A 22543-nucleotide genomic window follows, 5' to 3' on the forward strand; every position below is an offset into this window, starting at 1 on the left:
AGTGGGTGGAATATCGCTATAATTATAAAGAACGCCGATTATAATATCATAATATCGTCGTGTGTTCATTCCCTTCACCTTGTAAACTTAATACTACACCATTTCGAGTGTATCACGTATGTACTCATATAACGAACCTTTAGGTTAACTGGCAAGAAGGAAATAACATTTTTTGTTTCATTTTTTTAAAAACTGTTGTCGGCACAGTCAGTACAATACGGCGTGAGAAATTTAAAACACAAACACTGTTAGACACCGTATTGTATTAGTTTTCCAACGGTAAGTTATTTTACAATTATTTTATTCGTAGGTATTATATTGAGTACGATAGTATATCAGAAATGTTGGTTAATTTGTTAGGACAATAATAATAATATGTCCATAAGAAAACTGTATAAGTCTGGAACATTTAAAATGTATAGTCGTAAAATGTCTGTAATAAATTGTTCCCTAATTTGCACAAAATGCTACGCACACCTTTTACATCCTAACGAGTTCTGTGCCTATTGTAACCGATCGTTCTTCGTAATTATTCGATCTGCGTAATGCGCAGAATAACACATACTCATTTTAATATAAATCCTCGTACTATTATCATGTCAAAATATTTGAACTTTTTACGGCAAATTTTAACGCCTAAAATATCTGGAACTTAAATCTTTCATCAAATTTTGATTAAAAAATATTCGTACCTCAATATCAAGTTTTCACCGCTATAAGCTTCCGGTCAGATTCATGATGAACTAAACGATTTGGCCACGTACAGAAAAATTTCAAGATGAAAATATGATGTCATAATATCAATGATAAGTTATAACACCGAGATTCTGGACAAACGCCTATGTAAATCTCTTACGCAAACGACGTGTCTTTATAGTATCTTATGTATGAATGATAATATTATTATGGCGGTGGGTGCGTCGTGACTCTCAATTTCAGCGTCGTGGGTTTCTGGTAAAAACGATGCTTGTAAATCGTTTATCGCACGCCACCTGCAAGTTAACGTACTGCGGTATCGATCGAAACGACTATCGTCTACATCGTAGACTTATTAAGTAAATGGACAGTACGACCTATATGAGATGTTGCGTAGAAACATATTCGGAGTGAGTAATAAAATTGGCTCGAAGAGAATGCATATAAATTGATATATTTGTTTTTACTATTACACATAATATAGTTTCGACGTTCAATGGCCACTGTGAATTCAATGTTTTAGTCGAGGTATATCGATAAAAAGTAATAATTAATATTATCGTAATACTATATTAATGTTCTTAATTTCCCACTTAAATAAATTAGAAGATGCTATTCAACGATTACACCTGCAGTGTACGACACTATGATCCAAAAATTAAAATTAAAAGATTCATTTAGTACCAAATACATCAAGAAAGTATGATATTTATAACCAATAAATACTGATCATGTTTGAAATATTTATTAACTTATCAAAAAGATGCTTAGTGTGTTAATCATGTACATTATATGGTTAAGTCAAAACTAAAATTATGCGCTACAATAAAACGGAGGGTAATTGCATAGCGACTTTATACAACAGCCAATAACTGAGTAATAAAAGACTCGCGTAATTTTACATTAAATGTTATGATAATATATTTCATCAGAAAATTTAATAGATATCATAACTGACATTATAGTCTATATGCTTATACTTATTATTCATAAATGTTGTTTTTCTTGTGTATGTTTTGTAAATGTGTTATGAAAATTCTTTATACTTGTCCTACACCCGCCTTTCTGAGTTCTTCACCACGTTACATCGCTGGGTCAATCGTATTTAAATCCGTCCTGGAAAGCGATTTAAATCGAACCATATTTTGTGTAACAAGTAACATAGTTAACGTGCAAATATAAAAAAAAATATAATAAGAATCATTTTTCTCCTTATATATAGTACGAGTAGGTAATTGTTAAATACTATTTAAATGTATTAAACCAATCTACAATACCTGTTATTTTATAACAATACTCATTTATTAAAAATGAAAGCAAATACTTTTTTTTTAATTGCTTTGAATATTTTATTTTTATTATTAGTATTATTATAATAATTGTTATTATTATGTGGCCCTTCATAAAATAGATTCAGAATACGGTTCAAGAAAAAATAATTGTTGGACATTTTTTGTTGTTATGAATATAAAAAGGCACAAATTATTAATTATGCAGAACACTCTGTATAGAGTATCCTTTAGTTATTTTAATATTTTGTTCTTGACATTTTGCTTTATAAGCAATTTTTTTTTTTTTTTTAAGAAACAATTTTATATTAGGACATTAATCATTGATCGAATTATGTTTTGCTATCGAGACATATTATAACAGTCTTTATATTTTTCGAATATTATATTATATAATCTGTACTTGTCGTTAAATAAATTAGCATATCTAAGCACACATATACATTTAAAATTTAAATAACGTGAATACGTGATTATAAAATGCTTTGTACAATATTAGCAAAACTAACCGTTACTTATAAAGTTACAAATAACAAGGGCAGCCAAAGAAAATTTAAAAAAAACTATCGGTGTCTAACTTGAGGTGCTGGGGTGATGGACCTAAAATTAGGATAACAGTTTTTTTATTTTTTTCTATTATTGCGTTGTGCCAAGAGAACGCTTACATTCAAACGTAACAATCCTATTTACATAACAAAACGATAGGGTAAAGCGTATATTTATGCATATATATTCAGCTGATAAAATCAGTTTAAAGTGTTAATAATTGATTAATATTGGTGGACAGCTTTAATTGCGCTGTATAAGTCGAAAACGGTTCAGAATAAAGTAATAATCATGTGAAAATTAAATCATTAAAATTAATAATAAATTATATAATTTTAAGGGGTAAACAACAACAATGTTACATTAATAATCTCTACTGTGACCATAGCCCCATAATAGAGTATTTCCAATCAGTGCACTACTCTATTACATCTAAATTTTTGTTTAAAAATAAAAATAAAAAAGAAAACGTAGAGTTAAGTTAAAAATCAACATATTATATTGTTTAGATATTTTGATCTAAAAATTAAAAATACATAATATATACATAGGCGTTCATTGGGAGGACTTGGGAGCGGGAGTTAGCCCCTACATTTTTAAAAATTTTTTAGGAAATTTAAGGTTATTTATTAGAGAAAATTATAAAATGTAAAACGTAATTCCTAATCAGGATATCCTGATTAGGGTAAATTTGTAATAAAATTAAAATGATTGAGCTATACGTTAATATTTTATAACGACAACGATAAAAAGTTATGTATTATATGCCGTTAAATAAATAACTTTGAAGTTTTTATAAACATTTTATGTAATAAATGTTATAATAAAATTCTAAAAATGTATATGTAGAAGGTGCGGGGGTGATACCGGTTCGCACACAAATACAAAAAATACAGCTTGTTTGCGCACAAAACTACTACTCATTTGGGAACAGTTGAGCCTTAAACCATACACATGGTTTACGCAGAGTTACCTTTCAGTTAGGTACCGTGCATGTTAATATTAATGTATTAAAAATTGTTTATAGTTAATACTTGTTTAAAATTATTTACATACATTATTTTCCTTCTCCCTTAATAGATTAAGAACAACGAAAATAAAAATTAACACTTTTTAAAACACGTTACGTAGTAAATTTAAAATCATTTATACTAGTATAAGCATTTCTACATTGCGATTAGAAAGCTTCAATAATTTCTAAATCAACGTTCAATAAATATAGTTTAGAGTCACAAAATATATGTAAGTACACTGTAAGTTCTCGAGATGTACTGTTTGTAGGGAATTTAATAATATTTCCGTATCCTTTATCAATGATAATTACTATTTATTAGTGCTTAGATCAGTATGGACAGGTAAAATACAATAATAAATTGTTTTCGTGTACGAAAACCAGTTATACATTTAATATCACTGTGCGCCCAAACGAGTTCCGATTTTTCGGGTAAAAAATAAAAATGTGCGCAAACAAGTTGCAGCCCTCCGCAGGCCTGTTCAATGTTTATAATTTTAGCTCTCCATTCTAACAAGGCGAGTTTTCGCCTACGAATATAATATACTTAACTACTTACGTGAACCGTTAATTAAAATAATAATATGTACAAGCTACAAATTTATACTAATCATTTAGTTCTTCCGTATATTATTCTTTCTGTATTTTACGTAAAGAATATTCTATTTTCAGAACTATAATAATTATTGGGCTGTAAATTAATTTGAACAAATTTACTATAAAAACTGTTAAATAATTTTTTCTCAAATCTTTTAATTAAATCTTTTATATGTGAGTGTAAGACTAATAAATTGTCAAAAATATATTTAGTGTGTACCTATTATAGCGACATAGCTCCGATATTTTACTTGATTTTATTTCATATAATTATATTTTTGAAGTAAAAATTACGTTTATAGCTTATACTCAGATATGTTAATGTTGTACTTTAAACAAACTAAATAATTTTTTTTTTGTTTTTAATTTTCTTTTCCTTTCAAAGCGACAAGAGTTATATCAATTTAGTCGTAAAATATACTTTTTACGCTATCGCAGTCTGTGTAAAAAGCATTTCGCTTATCGTATATCTTATGTTAGAAAAATAAAAGCATTTTAAATTTTAAAATTAATAAAAAATATGTATATATTTACAAATAGACCATTCTGCTAGCGCATATTTCTTATAATAATGTATGATTTGATTGTCTGATTGCCTAGTAATTGTTCCAATGACCAATGTCTTATTAAGATTCGCATTTGTATCCGCAATTGTTTTCTCCGTTATATTATGTGTTTGATAAAAGTTTCAAGTTATGAAATATGGTCTTATCATACTATTTGAATGAATACAAAATTAATTTTTATGTTTCCATAAAACATATTATTTATAAATACATTAATCCGTGGTTTAATTAATGTTAATACATCGTTATGTTAAGTGTAAATCATATTCGCTAACTTAATTTTACAGTCATAATAAAAACTAAGTTCATGTATAGTAAATAATTTATGAACAAAAGGGTCATGAGTCATGACTCATAAAGTAATAAGCAATAAGTAAGTACCTATTTTACAGTGCAAATCCTAGAGGAAAAAATATATGATCCCACTCAACCCCACAAAAAAAAAAATGTTCTGACTACTGATGTAGTCATACACATACAATTTACGTTGTACGTTCTTTTACGTTTAGAAAAATCCATATTTTATTCTGTAATTTTTAGTATCCCATTATCAAATTTAAAGGTAAAAACATTATCTTCGGATAGGTCCCTTGTGATTTATCATTTTTCACCTATTTATTTGATAAAAGTTATAAGCATTTTAAAATCGTTTCTTTTTCGTAAATTTTAAAGTGCTTATAACTTGCTTCAACATTAAAACACCCCCCCTCGAAAAAAAAGCAACTGATAATAAGTCAATATGCATTCTAATATTAAAAATAATATAATATTAATTTTTGGGAACATGAAATTTACTTCATTTAACGAGTCACTAGAACGGATACAACACATGGGTATGACGTCCTTTTCACCACAATACCACCGACCTATGTTCAGCGACTGTATACTATTCTGAGTTTTTGATTATCGTACACATTATATTATTATTATACGTACTGGTCAAATGATATTTACAATTAATACGGCAGTGCGCGTTTACAATAATAATACACACCGGCGCCACCTCATAAGTCATAATGTATCATAATAACGGCGAACCGTGTTGATAACCGCAGTTTGTACGACAACTACAGCTGATGTACAACAATTTCTTTGGTTTTCCGGCAATGATTATAATATTGTACTTCGGGAATAAACATCACTGTATATTATTACTATAAGTACAATAACCATTAATCACTTCGTCTGGTTCTCGATAATTCATGTGAAGATTTAAATTGTACGCTGCAGTATTTCATTTGATACCGAAGACGACACAGTAGCACTTCTCCCCTCTCTCTTTATCACTGTGTGTGTGTGTGTGTGTGTGTATTTATGTACTTGCAGCGTTCCCCGGAGAAAACACTGACGAGAGCGACAATCTGTATTTATCGCGCAGTGAGACGTTCTTGGCGCACCGATAACGAGATTTGCATAAGTTTTTTTCTCTCTGAATAACATAACGTTATATAGGTATACACGTTTATACTGTAGCCGTTTGACTGTATATCTACCTCGTCGTAGAAAAAATAAAACACAATATTTTTGTCGCTTAGACGTTTGCATTACTTGATTAATAACATTGTAACACAATAATATTATATCCAATAATAGCGAAATATTAACGAGCACGACGACGTGGTGGGTACAGCGAATATTATACGAATAATGTCGTTTTATTAATTATTAATTTAATCAACGTTATTATCATCTGTTATTATTAAATTTATTGAACCGTAATAAGGTCAATAGTAAACATAAAATATACCTCACACATATTAACACGCGTGGAAATCCCTGTAATTATAATTAAATATGAGATCAGATAATGGTACAAACATATTTTTTGTTTAAATTAAACGTTTGAAAATAAATATTAATATAATGTAAAACCTAAACGTATATTTGTGTGTTTGAAGATTCGATTACTCATATCTAAAGGTCAACATGCGATGGTGTTGTGCAATGTTTATTTTATTTTCGGAGTTAACTCATCTGAGTACCAGCAACCGAGGGGATGAATCGGTTGACTTTAGTACCGGAGCAAACCATAAAAATATATCTTTATCATTACAAGTATGAAACCGATAAAATATTATGGAAACATGACGAGACGTCTGCAGGTTATTTTTTTCAAAGCACTGCTGCAATTGCCAACCAGATATTGTACATAAATTATATTAAAATCTTATGATCATTTTGACAATGTATCGATAAAAACAATTACAGGGAAATAATATTTTTTAGAAAATAACTATGAGTTTGATTAAAAAAATATATATTTTAAAATTTACTTTTTTCGTTTACAGTATTTAAGGCTTCAAAGATCATAATGTCGGAAACTATTTTATTAAAACAAATATAGATACCTATTCCTAGTATTAGAGAAGAATTCTTAAACGAGCTTTATTTTATCAATAGTTATTATTCAATAAATAAAAAATATTTTCATTTATTAAACGTAGTTACATAGTAGTTAAGCCTATGTTTTCTTTTGCCAGTATATGATTGTATTTTTTTTCGTAATATTGTATTATATTTTTGTTGATATTTTAAAAACATAATTGAGTGTCAATTAAATATTTATTAAATAAACTATAACAATAATAATATGCCGAGTTTTGTTTATCGGGTACCTATGTTGAGTGTTATTGTTTCAGCAATATTTACTCTATATAGTATTTGCAAATACTACAATATGTTATATATATATATTGGATATTTCTATGGAAATAAATCTGTTTGATCAGTGTATACCAACATTTTGGTGCGTGGTGATACATTTTATTTAAAATAAACAACAACCATATACCAATACTTTATTCTGAGTAGTGATATTTTAAATGATATGGTTCATACAACGATGCATTTCAAGAGGCAAACAGAAATATTGTTTTCGAAAATATATTTCAATACCACGAAATACGCATAATGTTACTTAAATTTAAGTAATGTTTGTAAGTTTTTGATTTCATTGTGTTAATAAAAATATCAAATTCAGTCCACACTGAACAGTATTTTGTCACAATTGTTATTTTTGGCATTAAATATTTTAACGTCGTTACATTATTGTGCACGCCTAAAATAATTGTCAATGTTTGACAATTAATCAATACTATATAATCTACCTAATTTTTAAAAAGATTTATTTTCATTTCAATCCCTCGAAAAATACATATTCAAGATGAAACATATTAGGTACGTTTATTACCTCGTATTTTTCGCACTTGAACTGACATGGACATAAAATATACAGAGTATCCCAAGAAACGTTTTGGATTTGAGCCTGTACATTTATTGCATTAAATTATGTATGAAGACACCCTTTTTATGGTGCGTTCAAAATATTTTTTCTAACATACCTGATGCTTTGGAATAATTTCTATTTTTTTTTTTTTTTTGTTTATGTAATGGACACCTACTTTTTAGGATATTACTCTTTCGCATAAGCTTTTATGGTTTACTGGAAAACCAAACCTAATGCAAAAAACATAAATCTGACTAAAATACTATTGCATTGATATATTGTAATAATGTACATTAAGTATAATTTTGTCAATAAATATACTTTGTATCTATAAAATTATGTATATAAATTAATAAAACACTTAAAAAGTAGTTAATAGATAATATTACGATATTACATAAGAAACATACTTTTGGAGAGACCTTTTAATTAAAGGCAAGTGTTGAACTCTTATAAAATTTATTATGGTTTTTTTTTTAAGGTGATCATAGATTATCTCTATAATACTTTTGCCCAGGAATTGACAGACTTCCCAATATAAACTAGCGCAGGAGAAAAGTTTTTTCAAGTATTCGAAAAATTAATTTAAACAGTCAATATTTACTATAAATGTTCGTCCGGAGCAGCTCAAGTGGAAATGATGCTACTTGCTATATATCGTTATGGTGCAAATTGTTGACGGGAATCAAGTGCAAATTTTCCCTTCATATATCCCTGTCATTGTAAAAAGATATAATGGCTGCCATCGTGTAGACTTTTGTCAAGGTTCGCGGCGAAACAACATTTATTATTACCCTCGGTTGCTCGACCTCGCCGACCCCCTCACCCGAAAACTCTTTGCCACGCTAATGTCAACACTATATACGCATCCTCTTTGTCCACTTTCTACATATAAACAGGCTCCACCCGCTCCTGTGCATTCATTTCAACCATCAATCATCGTGATCAAAGTTTTTCCGTAGTCTCCGATATTCGCTGTTTTGGTTTACCCATATAACGAATTTCACACCGACTGGCTGTTTTGTTTACTCGACGACCTAAATACACACACGTACGCTGCAGCAGACACATAATCTACCATTTACCCATTTCTCTATCATCTGTCGAAATTTGTTGAGAGTATATAACCTTTCCATATTCCATCGAAATTGGAATTTGTTTACTTTGGTTCCAAAAGGTGGCCACTCTGGTAGTTATCTAATTTTAGTAACAAAATAAACACAAAAGTTTATATATACATAAAATATAATATATATATAATGTAAAACTAATAAAACAGTATAAATAATGTATTGATATTTACTATTTTGTTTATACTTTTTTGTTTGTTTTTCGTATTGAACATACTATTTGAAATTATTATATATATATATAAATTTATATAGGTATAAGCAGTGCTAGACTTGGCAAAATTAAAGTAGGGGACTCTGTTTGCTTTTTAAAAAAGAGCGTCCCCATCACTTCGTTATTGAGCCGTAAGAACTATGCACCCCACACCCCATAATACCCCTCTTTGAATAATAATATAAAATTATTTATAGTTAATCAATTTATAAAATAAAAAAAAATGCAAGTTAATATAAGAGATAGGTACTATTCCTAATTACTGTATCTATTATAGTTATAAATAATAACAAACTTAAAAGGATAATAAAAGTAAATGAATAAAACACATCCATTTTTAACTGTTAACTAATATTTACATAAATATTTTTATAAATTATTATTAGTTTTTTTGTTCTACCAATTTTATTCTTTTTGGATAACTATTTTCTTCTGCATCTCTTTTACCACTTATTACTCAAGATTTTACATAGTAGCTTGGTATAGATCTTTTAGTGGATGGAACAGTAGGTACGTTGTATTAATCACAATGGTGATGATAAAAATTGAATTCAAAAATAATAATCTTTAAATCTATGATAATTGATACCTAACAAATATTAATGAATAATGATAATAATTGCAACTGACAGTATATTAAATAAGTATTATAATTTTAATAATTCATAAGGCGAATTATGATGGTAGCTCGCGCATTTTGAGAAAAATGAAGAATTATGAATCGTCCCATGCGTTCTACTTAAAAATAATAGTAAGTTAAATAGTATAACTATTTCTACGCATCCCCCTCCTCACAAATCAAGCACTATATATAAGTACTTGTATGATTTTTATTTTAAATATGTATCTTAATTATTTTTTTAAAGAAAACTTTTTAAAAATAAACTATAAAATTTAAAATTTTTATAGAAGGTGAATTTAAATATATTTTTGACGTTGATAAATATTAATGTTATTAAAAAAAAAAATATTTTATTGATGTCATATTTTTTCTTTTTTTTTTTTTATTAATATACTTATACAAATTAATAGAATCGTTTAAGTGTGGTAGTTTATCAAATAATATATAAACTGTGAAAATATAATATAATTAATTTTATCGCTAAAATCATTAGATATTACTAGATAAAAAATATATCAATATTATATTATGTTTAAAAGTATAGTAAATATAAATTATACAATTTTACAGTCTAATGAAAAGAAATACCTACCTATTATTTATGTGACATTCTCGTACTTTCTTTTAATCATTTTTAATAATTTTTCCAACAGTTTTTAAAGCTTTGCGTAACATGTATTGTATACATTCTTATGTAAAATTGTTTCGGTCATTCTGAAATAGGTACTCAAAAATTATTTTTAAAAATAACCCATCTCATTTTATAATGAAACAAATAACAGTATACATACACTACATAATATGCATGCAGTGTGTTCTATATGACATTAAGAAACAAATATCTGGTGCAAGTTCTTTTAATACTGAACAATATTCTGTGTTTTTATCCTTTTTCCTCTTGTAATTTACTTTTTAGTGTTTTGTTTTACATGGATGAATGAAAACGAAACGTACAACAGATTACCAATTTATCAAGAAATCCAAATTAATGTATCTCAAATTATCCCTCTTAGATATAATATGATGGCAATGAGGTACTAATTCAATTACATCTCAATTACAACAATGATATTAATGTATTTACCATTAAATATATGTGTATATTTATAATTTATAACCGTCTAAAAAATAACATTGTATTTGTATATTTATAAAAAAAAAATGGTTTATATTATTAACACTTGTGTAATAACAAACAATAAATTACATTTTCAATCACATATTAACAATACGTGTAGAACAATAAATTATAATTTCATATATATTATTCCTTAATCCTTATACTATCAATAAATATTATATAGTCAATCGCTAATTAATTATATTATTTGATGATAATAATTGTAAATAATGTAAATTATTATTTATAATAAATCAAAACCAATCTAACTATTACATTTTTTGGCATGTTTACATGTGTATGTGGTAAGTCATAATATGGGCATTTAAAGAATACAATAATAAAGATGGATATGGTAATAAGTAATTTATTTATTACTAAATAATAAGAATTGAATGTGAAATAAAATAATATTTTTAATGAAGTATAGCATAAATATAAATGAAATAGTTAAAAATTATGATGTAAAATCACTATAATTAAGTGGAGTAGCAAACTCAACATTTCAAATTATGTAAAAGTTATTAGCAGGAAACTGCATATTTTAACATGTATTTTAAAAATATAATAAAATGTATACTTTTTTTTGTCAGAAGTTTTATATTTAAACAAGTGTATTCAATAATTATGTACATGACGTATATATTTTTATTTGACAGCGTAACTTAATTACGAACTATCTAATTTATTGAATAATATCCAAATACCAAGCGTCCGTCATCTACATTAACTTAAAAACAAATGACGCTGATAAATTTTTTTAATAACATTATGTTAATAATTTATCGATTTCATTTAAACACGTGAAAGTAAACTATACGATCACTGCATAAATTGAGTTACAAATATGATCTCTGTTTGGGTACTTGTTGGGAACTGTCTCGATGTGTTACGATTCAGTGTGCCTGAAAAATAGAAAAATATATCCATATTTTATTTTAGTACATAAAACGGATTTAAACTCGATTACGATTTTATGAGTGGGAAAGTCTCTACCGTACGTTTGAAAATAACCGTAAATAACGTAATATGAGAGGGGTTTGAATAACATTCGATTTCGTAAAGCTGTATTGAAAGATTTAAATATTTGTAATGAAAATGTCATATGAGTTTCAATATTATGGAATTCAAAAAACCAAAAAAATATTGACAATGGTTGAACATATAACATATACCGATAAATTAATAATAAGCCACAACTTAATAACAAGCCAAAAACTTCTACAAATACATGTTGTAAAAAAAAAATTAAGTATTAACTCGACATGATTAGTCGCACAGATGTATTTAAAAACAATTATAAATAATTTTTAATATTTTTAAATTAACGCTTTATTTATAGTAAATATTATATTAGTTGGTCCCTACACATATTATACAATTATTTATACTACAGCATATTATAACAGACTGCTATGCCTATAGGTGTAAATGTGTAATACAAATTTTGAATTATTGTACAATTTGTTATCCTGTACGAATATTTATATTTTTAAGTCAAACATATTTACTAATATTCTTTGTGAATATGATTTAAAATATTAATACTGTTTGATTTTCGTATGTCATGAATAATCATATATATTAAGTATATATTTATAATATTAAGATTACTTATTTATATGATTTTATCAATAAAATGTATGCCAATTCTAAAAACGATAAACCATTTATTGTTTTTATAGCTAAAATGTTCGTTTATACATAATATATAGTTCGGGGTTTTATCATTCGGACAGATTTAGGTATACTAAAAATGAAGAAATTATAGGTCGTACGATTCTAATGGTTGTGAAACTCACCGTTACAGCTCTGAACTGTATTTAATAATAAAAAAAAAAAAATCTTTGTGGCTACATCACAGCAGTATAGTGTGTGGATGTTATTTGTCGATGGCATTCGAATTTAATTTAATGGTATTCGTGGCTTAAATATAATAATGTTTTGTTGGTAAATAGGTCGGGGAGTTGTCGATGGGTTTCGATTGAGTTATAATTTTTGATGAGTGAGCGTTGTAATTGGGGAGAAACCGACGGCCGATTATTATATATGATTATTAAATTTATGACACCCTACAGCGTATTATGCGCGCTTGGGAGAAATAACGTTACTACTATACACTGTAGCGTTTCCTCTCTCGTCGCCTCAAAGATAAAGTGGAAAGGGGATAGTATGTTTTGGGGGTAGATTTGTATATGTTTATGTATGCATATAAAAATGCTGGTTGGTTCAATTGCAGATCCAATTTTCAGCCCTAGAAGGGAATAAATTATAATATGTATTAAAAGGATATTGCTGGTCTGTACAAAGTTAACATTGTAAAAAGAAAAGAAAAACTTTGTTTTCTGGGTTCTGTTAAATTAATAGTCAACCGTAAAGAAAATAAAATAACCGCTTCCTTTACGCCAGCCCCACTCAGTTAAGTTGAGCGATATTTTCAAATTGTTTGTAACGAAAAAAAATAAAAAAGTTTGATTCATTTACGATTAAACGAGTTTTTTTTAACACAATTCTAAGTTAATTTTTGTTATAAACGTTTTATTTAACTTTTTATTTGGTTTTTATATTTTTAAGAACTAAAGTTCACTAGCTGCATAAACAATTATTTATTGACTGTAATAAATTTGACGGTTTTTGTTTTTAGGATAAGATGTTTATCATAGGTATATATATATTTTTTAACTGTCGAAACTACGAATGTTTTTCATAATTTGGTACTTACATTATAATGAAGTATTAAATTTATTTTTAATTATTTACTTTGTATAATTGAATACATTTTATTCATACTTCATTAGGATTTTAAAACAGAGTTTTTATTTAAATTCTTTAAGTAAAATCTGTGACAATATTTAACTACATTATACATAGTATAATCTTTATAATTTGTTAGGTTTTTCTGTCGAACATTAAACAGAATAGATACGTTTTACAAAATTAAACGCATTTATATAAGGTAATGATTTTTATTAGATTTATTATGTGTTTACATGTTCATACCTTCATAAAAAACCATAAACATGATTGAATAATTTCGTGTCTCTATTAATTGTTTCAAATCGCTTGTCTCGAGTCTAATATGAACTACAGATACAGACACAAAGGAGAAAGCCGGTCTTTGAATGGTATTTAATCAAACGTCCCAGAAATGTATACATGAGATTTGCATTGAAGGGTTAAACCACTGGTTTCAGAGACCCCAGGGACCCTAAAGTTTTAACGCTTTCGAACTAGAAAGTGATTTATTATTTTAGCTTCGAAACAAACAACTTTTTTTTTCTCATTTTCATTCACGGATTATTTGAACACTATATTATTATTATTATTATTATTATTATTTTTTTTTTTTTTTATGAATCTCCATCATTTAACAACTTTTTTCATGTATTTATTTTTTGTTTTTGAAGTATATAATTTGGTTTTTGATTTATCATTAAAATGTATTACGTGAAAATTGTAATGACAAGTATTTATTAATATCTTAATAATTAAATACTATTATTAAGCAAAAAAATGGAATGGTCTATAATTAGTTTTGTAATAAATTAACTCGTCGTTGGTGTCGCTATGAGCACTTCGCTCACACAATTGCTATTTTAAGAACTATTGGTTTAAATATTATCATATATTAATATTATAAATATTTCCGTTAAAAGTTATTTCATTTATTTTTTGATAGGTGAGTAATAAATAAATGTTTTGTGTAAGAAATTGCTGTTAGAATAATATTATCATAATTTGATGTTAATAGAGTATAGTTATAATGTATTAATATTTCATTACTCGTCTAGTTATAAGAATAAATAATAAGATGTTTCTTATCGAATTAACAGAGTAAAAATAATCTTAAATGATATAACTAAAATTTAATTTTACAGCATTTTTTTTTTGCCATACAAAACTCAATAATATCATCCATTCAATTTTTACTTTTAGCCATTAATATCAAAGTTTAATATTTTTCTCTCTTTTTTTTTTTTTATAGAAATTATGGAGTTTCTGTGACAGCCAAAACGTAAGTGTAATTAACTATTATATTATATAGACGCTTATACAAGTAGGTACAAGTGTACGAACTTATGATTTATTATTGGAACATAGGTCAATAATAATTTGATATACTAATATAACGGTACCTATATTGATTTTATTACGCAATATATACAATAAAGTGGTTTCTACGAGTTTAATTTTATCAAGCCATTATCAAAGTTTATCAATTTGTTTTTCTCCAATAATAATACAATACAATGATATGTTGAATAAAAATATGAATGGTGTAATAAACTTTGTGGTACAGCTTTCACCAGTCATACAGTTGATCATAAACCATAAAGTTAGGATTATGTTACAATTTATGAAACAGTTGATACATTATGGTTTACGAGAATTATATTTTGTTCTACTCCAATTAAAAACTGGTGGACTACATTCACAACATACGTTCATATATTTTCTGTAGAAATAAAATATCAAAATACCATCAAATGAACAAAACGTAATCGTTAGACGTTTTACAGTCAAACAATACGTGATTTATATAACGTATAATAAATTATAACGAATATTGTTGTGTCTTATGACACTTAATTGTATAATGTTATATTATTAGTTAAACAAAGTTTCTTAATATAAAAAACGTTATTTTTCGTTTTTTATAATGAATAAAAAAAAAAGTACTTGATTTAACCACGTTGTGTAACACGACGTGTGTTGGTGTTTGTGTGTGCATTTCTAGTTGAATTTTTTTTCTTGAACATTCAACGTTAATCGAATTTCATTGAGTCGTATAACACAATATTGACAGACAACTTCATTACTCAAACCTTTTTTTCTATTTGTCGAAAGACCTTGGTACGTCGGTGAAATCGTTTATGTAAGATAAATACAATGTACTTGAATTACTCATTGAAATCGATCCCTTATATTAATAATATATTATCATTTCATTATTTCGAATTCAATCAAACCTGATTTATTCATAATGGTCAACATCAAACAAAATATAATAGTATACGGTGTACAATTATCACAGAAATAGTTATGTTAAATATGTTTTAAATGCGACAAACCAATGATTTATCATAATAAAATATATTTATATAGTATATATTATTTCCTAAGTCCCAATGGCTTGTAGTTTTGTGCTATGGAAAAAATCTAGTCGTTCAGACCGAACTGGCGTAAAAACGTAAAATAAGATGTAATTAAAATAACAATTGTGTTGAGCGAGAATCTTACGCTGCGTGAGTATTGAAGACCTTTACAATCGCTATTCGCTATATCAGGCAGGAACGAATAATATGTAGTAATTTTCAACGATCGAACGCTTTTGATTTGGACGATACATTTATAATATTAGAAAAAAACGTTTTAAATTAAAAAACTAATAACATCTCTATATTATTTATACTTGTAATTTAGAAGATATCAATTTGAGAAGATATGATATTTTGCTTTTTAAATTACTTTCATAATTACATCGTTAACCGTAAATATAATTAGGAAAAACTTAATGCAGATAACTAGAAAACACAGCGTTTATAATATTCATAAAGTGAATGCATATTTAATCGCCAATGACCAAAATCTGGTTATAAAGTTTCAAACTGTGTTACAATTTCCAAAGTACAATAATATTATACCTAAAAGGGAATTAAAAAAAAAAATAAATATATTTAAAAACAGTCAAAAATCTAATATAACGTGTAATCAGTATTCCAACGATATGAATACATTTAATATATGTAATATAATATAATCTTCAAAACATATGTAAATATAGTACGAAATGCTAAGGTAAACCTATAAACTTATCTAGGTCATTTGTTGAAAAGTATAATATTAATTTAATATAATATATTGATGTAATTATAATCATTTTGAACCACGTAGGTACGAAAATTGTACTTTAATATTATTATTATTTTAATTTGTAGTGTCCTATATTAAAAATTACATTCATTTAATTGCTATTTGGCAGTTTTTTTCTAATTAAAAGTTTGTTATGTTTTAACAATAACAACAAATTTATTTATTCAATATTTTATTAAATCTTGGAACTTAAATTGAAAATTATTGGTTGATTGTTACTTGTTTAGCTTCTTAACATAAAATATTAGTGTACAAAAAATAAAAATTCTTTTGGTTAAACGTCTTATGAATCAACTGAAACTTAAATACTATTCGCAATAAGAGTTTTTGAATTAATAATATTTATATTGCTTGTAATTTAAAAAAAAAACTTGTTAATACAATTAATTTAAATTCAAAATATGACAAGAAACTATTTTAAAAATATTTATAACTGTTCATTAATAAATTATTGTCTTTATTTTATAACATGATTCATAACCACATTAAAAAGCCACACCTCTTTTTGATAGTGATAAATAACCATATAAAAAAGTTTGTTCTTTTTTTTTATGTGATGGGTGAGAATCTCAGTAAAACAATAAAATCTTTGAGCTTCTTTCATTCACTGGGAGCCGTAAGTAAGTAGGAGAAGTAGCTAGAGAGAAAAAGGAGGCTCGTAAATTTTGCAAGATAAGAGATTGGTTCTCAGCCAGGTGACTGTGTTAGTTGTTTTTTTTTTTTTTTGCCTCACTTAGAACCCTTGGGACCTACAGCCAACTCGTTCACGTACCCTAGCGTCAAAATTAATTATTTGTTAACCCACGCACGCATATATATATATATATACTACTTGCACTATAATGAGAAACTTTAATCTGGTTAAGTTTTACCGTCACGAAATTAATTGCTACTGTTGATCGATTTACCATGCCTGTAAAATTGTATAATTTCATCAGAACAACATCAACGATTAATCCCTTCAATATTCAATTCTAATCATATGTTATCCGGTGTAGAAGGTCTATACACAATTATATGTAAATATTGAGTCATCCGAATGCAATAAATAATACTTGAAAATCAAAAGTTCTTAATTTAAAATTTTGTATAAAATGACACGTCTTAATATGCTTTTTCAATATTTTTTTAAGCATAGAGCTTTTTTGAAAATCATTTCTTGGGTAAATGAGCGCTGCAGAAGTTTCAAATGACGCTTAACCTATCAATTGAAAATCAATTCTATATTGTACCTATGCTTAGAAAAGATCTTTTTTACGATTTTCTCAAAAGTCGCTGGTTTCTGAAAGAAAAAAAAAATAGAGACTATTAAAACTGAAAAAATTAAACAAGCGTGATTTAATCAAAATCCTCTTTCAAAATCGACGATTTAATATCAAAACTCAGATTTACCACGTTTGTCCTAGTGATCCATCATACTAAAATATTATTTATTTTTTTCTAATATATAAATTAAAAATATATACACTTTAAAAATAAACTTAAAAAAATGCCATCACTCAAAAATATAACATTTTAAATCTGTTCGAAAATGAACAATATTACTACTTATACAACCACAATATAATAAATACCTAAAGCTCTGCGTTTCTTTTGAACTCATGTATTGAAATAAAAATAAAATATTTTTGTGAATGCTTCATTATTATTATAACGATATCTATGAAAAATGTAGGGAACCTATATATATATATATATGTAAACATTTTGAATCTAGAAGTATTAAAAAAAAGTATAATTGAAAAATAAAATAACTGTTATCGTTAACAATAGAAAATCTACACAGTAATAGATATTTATATAAATTCAAATTAACTGTAGGAATACTATTTGAATCGAAAAGTAAAATATTATCTTTACTCCGATATAACGTTATTATACGAAAAAATTATCGATTATTTTTTTCAGCATACATGTATTATTACATTGTAAATATAATTTTTAAAAGGGAATTTTTATTCTTTTTTAGATACATTAATACATTTGCCGCATTCTACGTATTGTTCTCATAGTAAAGAAAATAAACACAATTCAACTTTATCGTTTATCAAAACATGGATCTTAAAAAAAAAAAAAAAATTTCTTTTAAATGGAAAATTCAATATTTATAACTTTTATAATTCTTAAATATTACAAAGAATAATAGTTTACCTAAATTAAAAATTTAATTTTTATTTAATTATAATAAAATTATTCGTGATATTTAATACAAATTTAATTTAATATCATCAAAAGTTAGAGTAATTTTGTGATTTTTATATCTATATAAATATATATTATATTTTAAGTTAACACTAAAACAATATTTAATGCTAATGAGTTCACTGTTTGGTTGGAAAATCGAATTAATTTACTTAGTAGAATAATTAAAACTTAAATACTAAAAATACTTAAATACTTATAACTTTCTTATTAGTAAATAAAAATATAATATTATAATTTATAAGGTACGCGTAAAAAATAAACAGAAATGGCGGTTTATACAATTATTATGAACATTTTAACAGTGATCATTTGTTATCAAGAATATTATAATGCCTTTACTATTTTTATATTTCATATTATGAGTTATTATAAAATATTTTTATTTTTCATTTCTACCATTGTTGCCACTGATTACTAATTAATTCTACATAAATGACATTATTTATATTGACTAATTTAATTATTAAGTATTTATCAGAACATTTATATTTTTAAAATTATGAAATTACATTTTTTTAAAACCTTTGTTAAAACAAGTTATAAAAATACAAGTTTACACATATGGAATTTCAACAAGTTCAGTTAAATCTACATAATTTAAACTAAATTAGCTAATAAAAATTCATTAACATTTCACTTTACTAAAGAATTTAAAATCACCAAAATCCACACAGTATTAAATTTTTTTCCTCACGAATTATCCTCAAAAATTTTAATTGTCTTAGGACTCTAGTCTCAGGATTCCAATTCACCTTTCAAGAGCATTACTGGGTAAGCACGCATATTGTATTCCACTATTGTAAACTGTTTGTCCAAAAATTACTTTTTGTACAATAAATAGCCTTTAAAAACCGTTTTATAGATTTTCATTTATTTTTAATAAACGTTTAAAATTTAAATACTCTAAAATAAAACGAAATTGAATATGTTACTGTGAACAATTTATGTAATTATTTAAACAAATAAGTAGGTAGTTCTAAAGTAAAATGTAAAGTCTTTATTATTGAAATGTACGTTTTATTTATATCTTGTTTAACGTAGGCGTGATTAAAATCTGGTATTTCCTTTGTAAAATATTATTCGAAAATTTTATTCAAATAATTATTTATTTATTTACATTAACACGTATACTTGACTGTTCTATCTAATATTTATATTTTTATAAATAACTATTTAATTTTCCAATAATTAAAGTACTCAAATGAAAACATAGACAACATTTCTAGTTCTAAATTAATTGTAATCTAATATAATATTCAATCAATATAATTAATCATTATTGCTTATAAACTATTAATCAATAATAATATGTACTAAACTTTCTTTTTCATTTTGCGTTTGTAGTTTGAACTGTTGTTTAATTTTTAATTTTGTCAAAGTGTGCCAAAACTTTTATTTGAAGATTATCAAAATATTCCCTAATGAGTTGATACAATCTTACAATCTACTAATGCACTCAAGGCAATATATGAACATGGTAATTTAATTTCTTTCGCAAGGGAACATATATTATATCTGTGACTAAAATTAAATATAACTTAAACAAATAAATAACAATAGAACAAAGCCTATTAAATATTATTTTATGTAATTGTATGGAGTTCAATGAGGTTCTTAGTTTGTATAAGTGCCTGTACTACCTTAATTTTTAAATTCGACGTATGAGATAAACATAATTATATGTAAAATCATGTGTAAATGTTTAGCCACAATATTAAAAATAATCGTTGTATAGCTATATGTTTACTTTGTTATCTACACAGCTGGTGCCTAGTGTGTCGTTAAATTTCTTGATCAAACATTAACATAGGTATATATTATAATATAATATAACAATGTTAAAAGGGCAATTGTATCTTGAAGGGTTGTAAAATGCTTAGTATCTTTTGAACACATTCTCCTTAATATACCTATAGTATATTTCAGTATATTTTGTTATTTTCTTCTTACGTTTTAACTTAAAAATAATATTAAAAATCATCATTTTTTTTTTTTTTTTATTGTATCATTAGTAAATAACATTATTGTTTAACTTTGGTTTTATAGTATGTTATAGACCATTAGTGTTATGTCATGTATTCAAAGATCAAAAATGTATCGTATAATATTTATACGATTAAAAATTGTTTCCATCTTACATCATAAATATTCTGCTCGTTAACTATTCTCTTTAAAACACGGAAATCATCAGTTCTCTTTCAGGACTTGTTGGTTGGCAAACTTAAGAAATGCTTATGCTTATGACTTCTGGTACTTTGAGTCTCGGCGGGTTTTTGTACTTATCAAAAAGTTTTAATTAAACGCGGAGTGGCTAATGCGGAGGCAAGTGGCCGAGACCAAGAGTTTTTGGGAATAAACCGAATACCCTTCTGTTTCACAAAATCCTCAAGGGGCCAATAAAAAGAACCAACTAATTTAAGTGTTACCACTCTCCTCCTTTGTAACAATCAGACTGTTCGTTTCCATTTTTTTTTATTTGACACTTGTTTCCGGTGTAAACATCACCCCTGACTACACTTTAAAGCATTTAGCTCTAGTTTATTTCACATAAAAAATTCAAATAAAATCGATTCTTCAAAACAAAACGTGTTATTTTGTACCCATGATTATTAGTACGAAAGCAAAACAAATCATATTATAACGTATTTGTTTCGTAAATATTTAACATTAATTATAAAATATAATTTAGACAGTGAGAATTTTTCATGTAGTCTAAATAATTTTATAGTTTGTAATAATATGCATTAAGCATTATTCTCATGTCGATGTCATCATTGCATGTTATAATATTTTTCTCGGTTTAATAGATATCCTTATTTTTTTTTAATCGAAAACAACTACTATTTATTTTTATTGAATATTTAACACCTGTTAAATTTTTTTCTCCCGTTTATGTTTATTGGTAATTTTAACATATTATGCAAATGGCATAATAGATTTCAGTATTATGTAATTATATTACATTTTAATTTTTAAGAATATCCGCCCAAAGTTACTTTCTACAACTTTTTCAATAACATTTAATTAGCTATAAAAGTAAAAATAAAGTTACTTTAAAAACTAAATGAAAGAGGATGAATACTGGTTTTCCATAATTAATATTAACAACGAAGAATAATTGTATAATAAAATATTCCGTTCACCATGGCATAATTTCTGTTTATTTTTTTTAAAATTTAAATGAATGATTGGCTGAATTATTATACCTCACCTCTAAATCGAATTAATTTATATAATTTCACACGTAATATTAATATAGTATTTACAAAATAAAAGGTTGTAATAAATACAATGCTTTTATTAAATTGAATTAATGATATAGTTACACTTCAATATTACAAAATATATTGATGTACTGTCCAATAAACTAATAATAAAATAATACATCAGTTTATAATAAACTCGATAATTATTTTAAACAGAAAAAATTAACTATCTTAAAAGTC

The 22543-nt window shown here is 25.8% G+C and overlaps 1 protein-coding gene across 2 annotated transcripts in view; it reads left to right on the forward strand.

Annotated features, from left to right (window-relative positions):
* The window catches only part of LOC113560876, a 290450-nt gene that overhangs the window by 135991 nt on the left and 131916 nt on the right, over window positions 1-22543 (forward strand). The window contains exons 5-6 of one of the 2 annotated variants that reach the window (XM_026966995.1): window positions 15004-15033; window positions 19823-19868. The gene's annotated coding sequence lies outside the window, so the exon portion shown is untranslated. The remainder of the gene's footprint in view (window positions 1-15003; window positions 15034-19822; window positions 19869-22543) is intronic. The other variant, XM_026966994.1, reaches the window with a different exon arrangement.

The sequence above is a fragment of the Rhopalosiphum maidis genome, chromosome 1 (assembly GCF_003676215.2).
Source record: "Rhopalosiphum maidis isolate BTI-1 chromosome 1, ASM367621v3, whole genome shotgun sequence".
Taxonomy (NCBI): Eukaryota; Metazoa; Arthropoda; class Insecta; order Hemiptera; family Aphididae; genus Rhopalosiphum; species Rhopalosiphum maidis.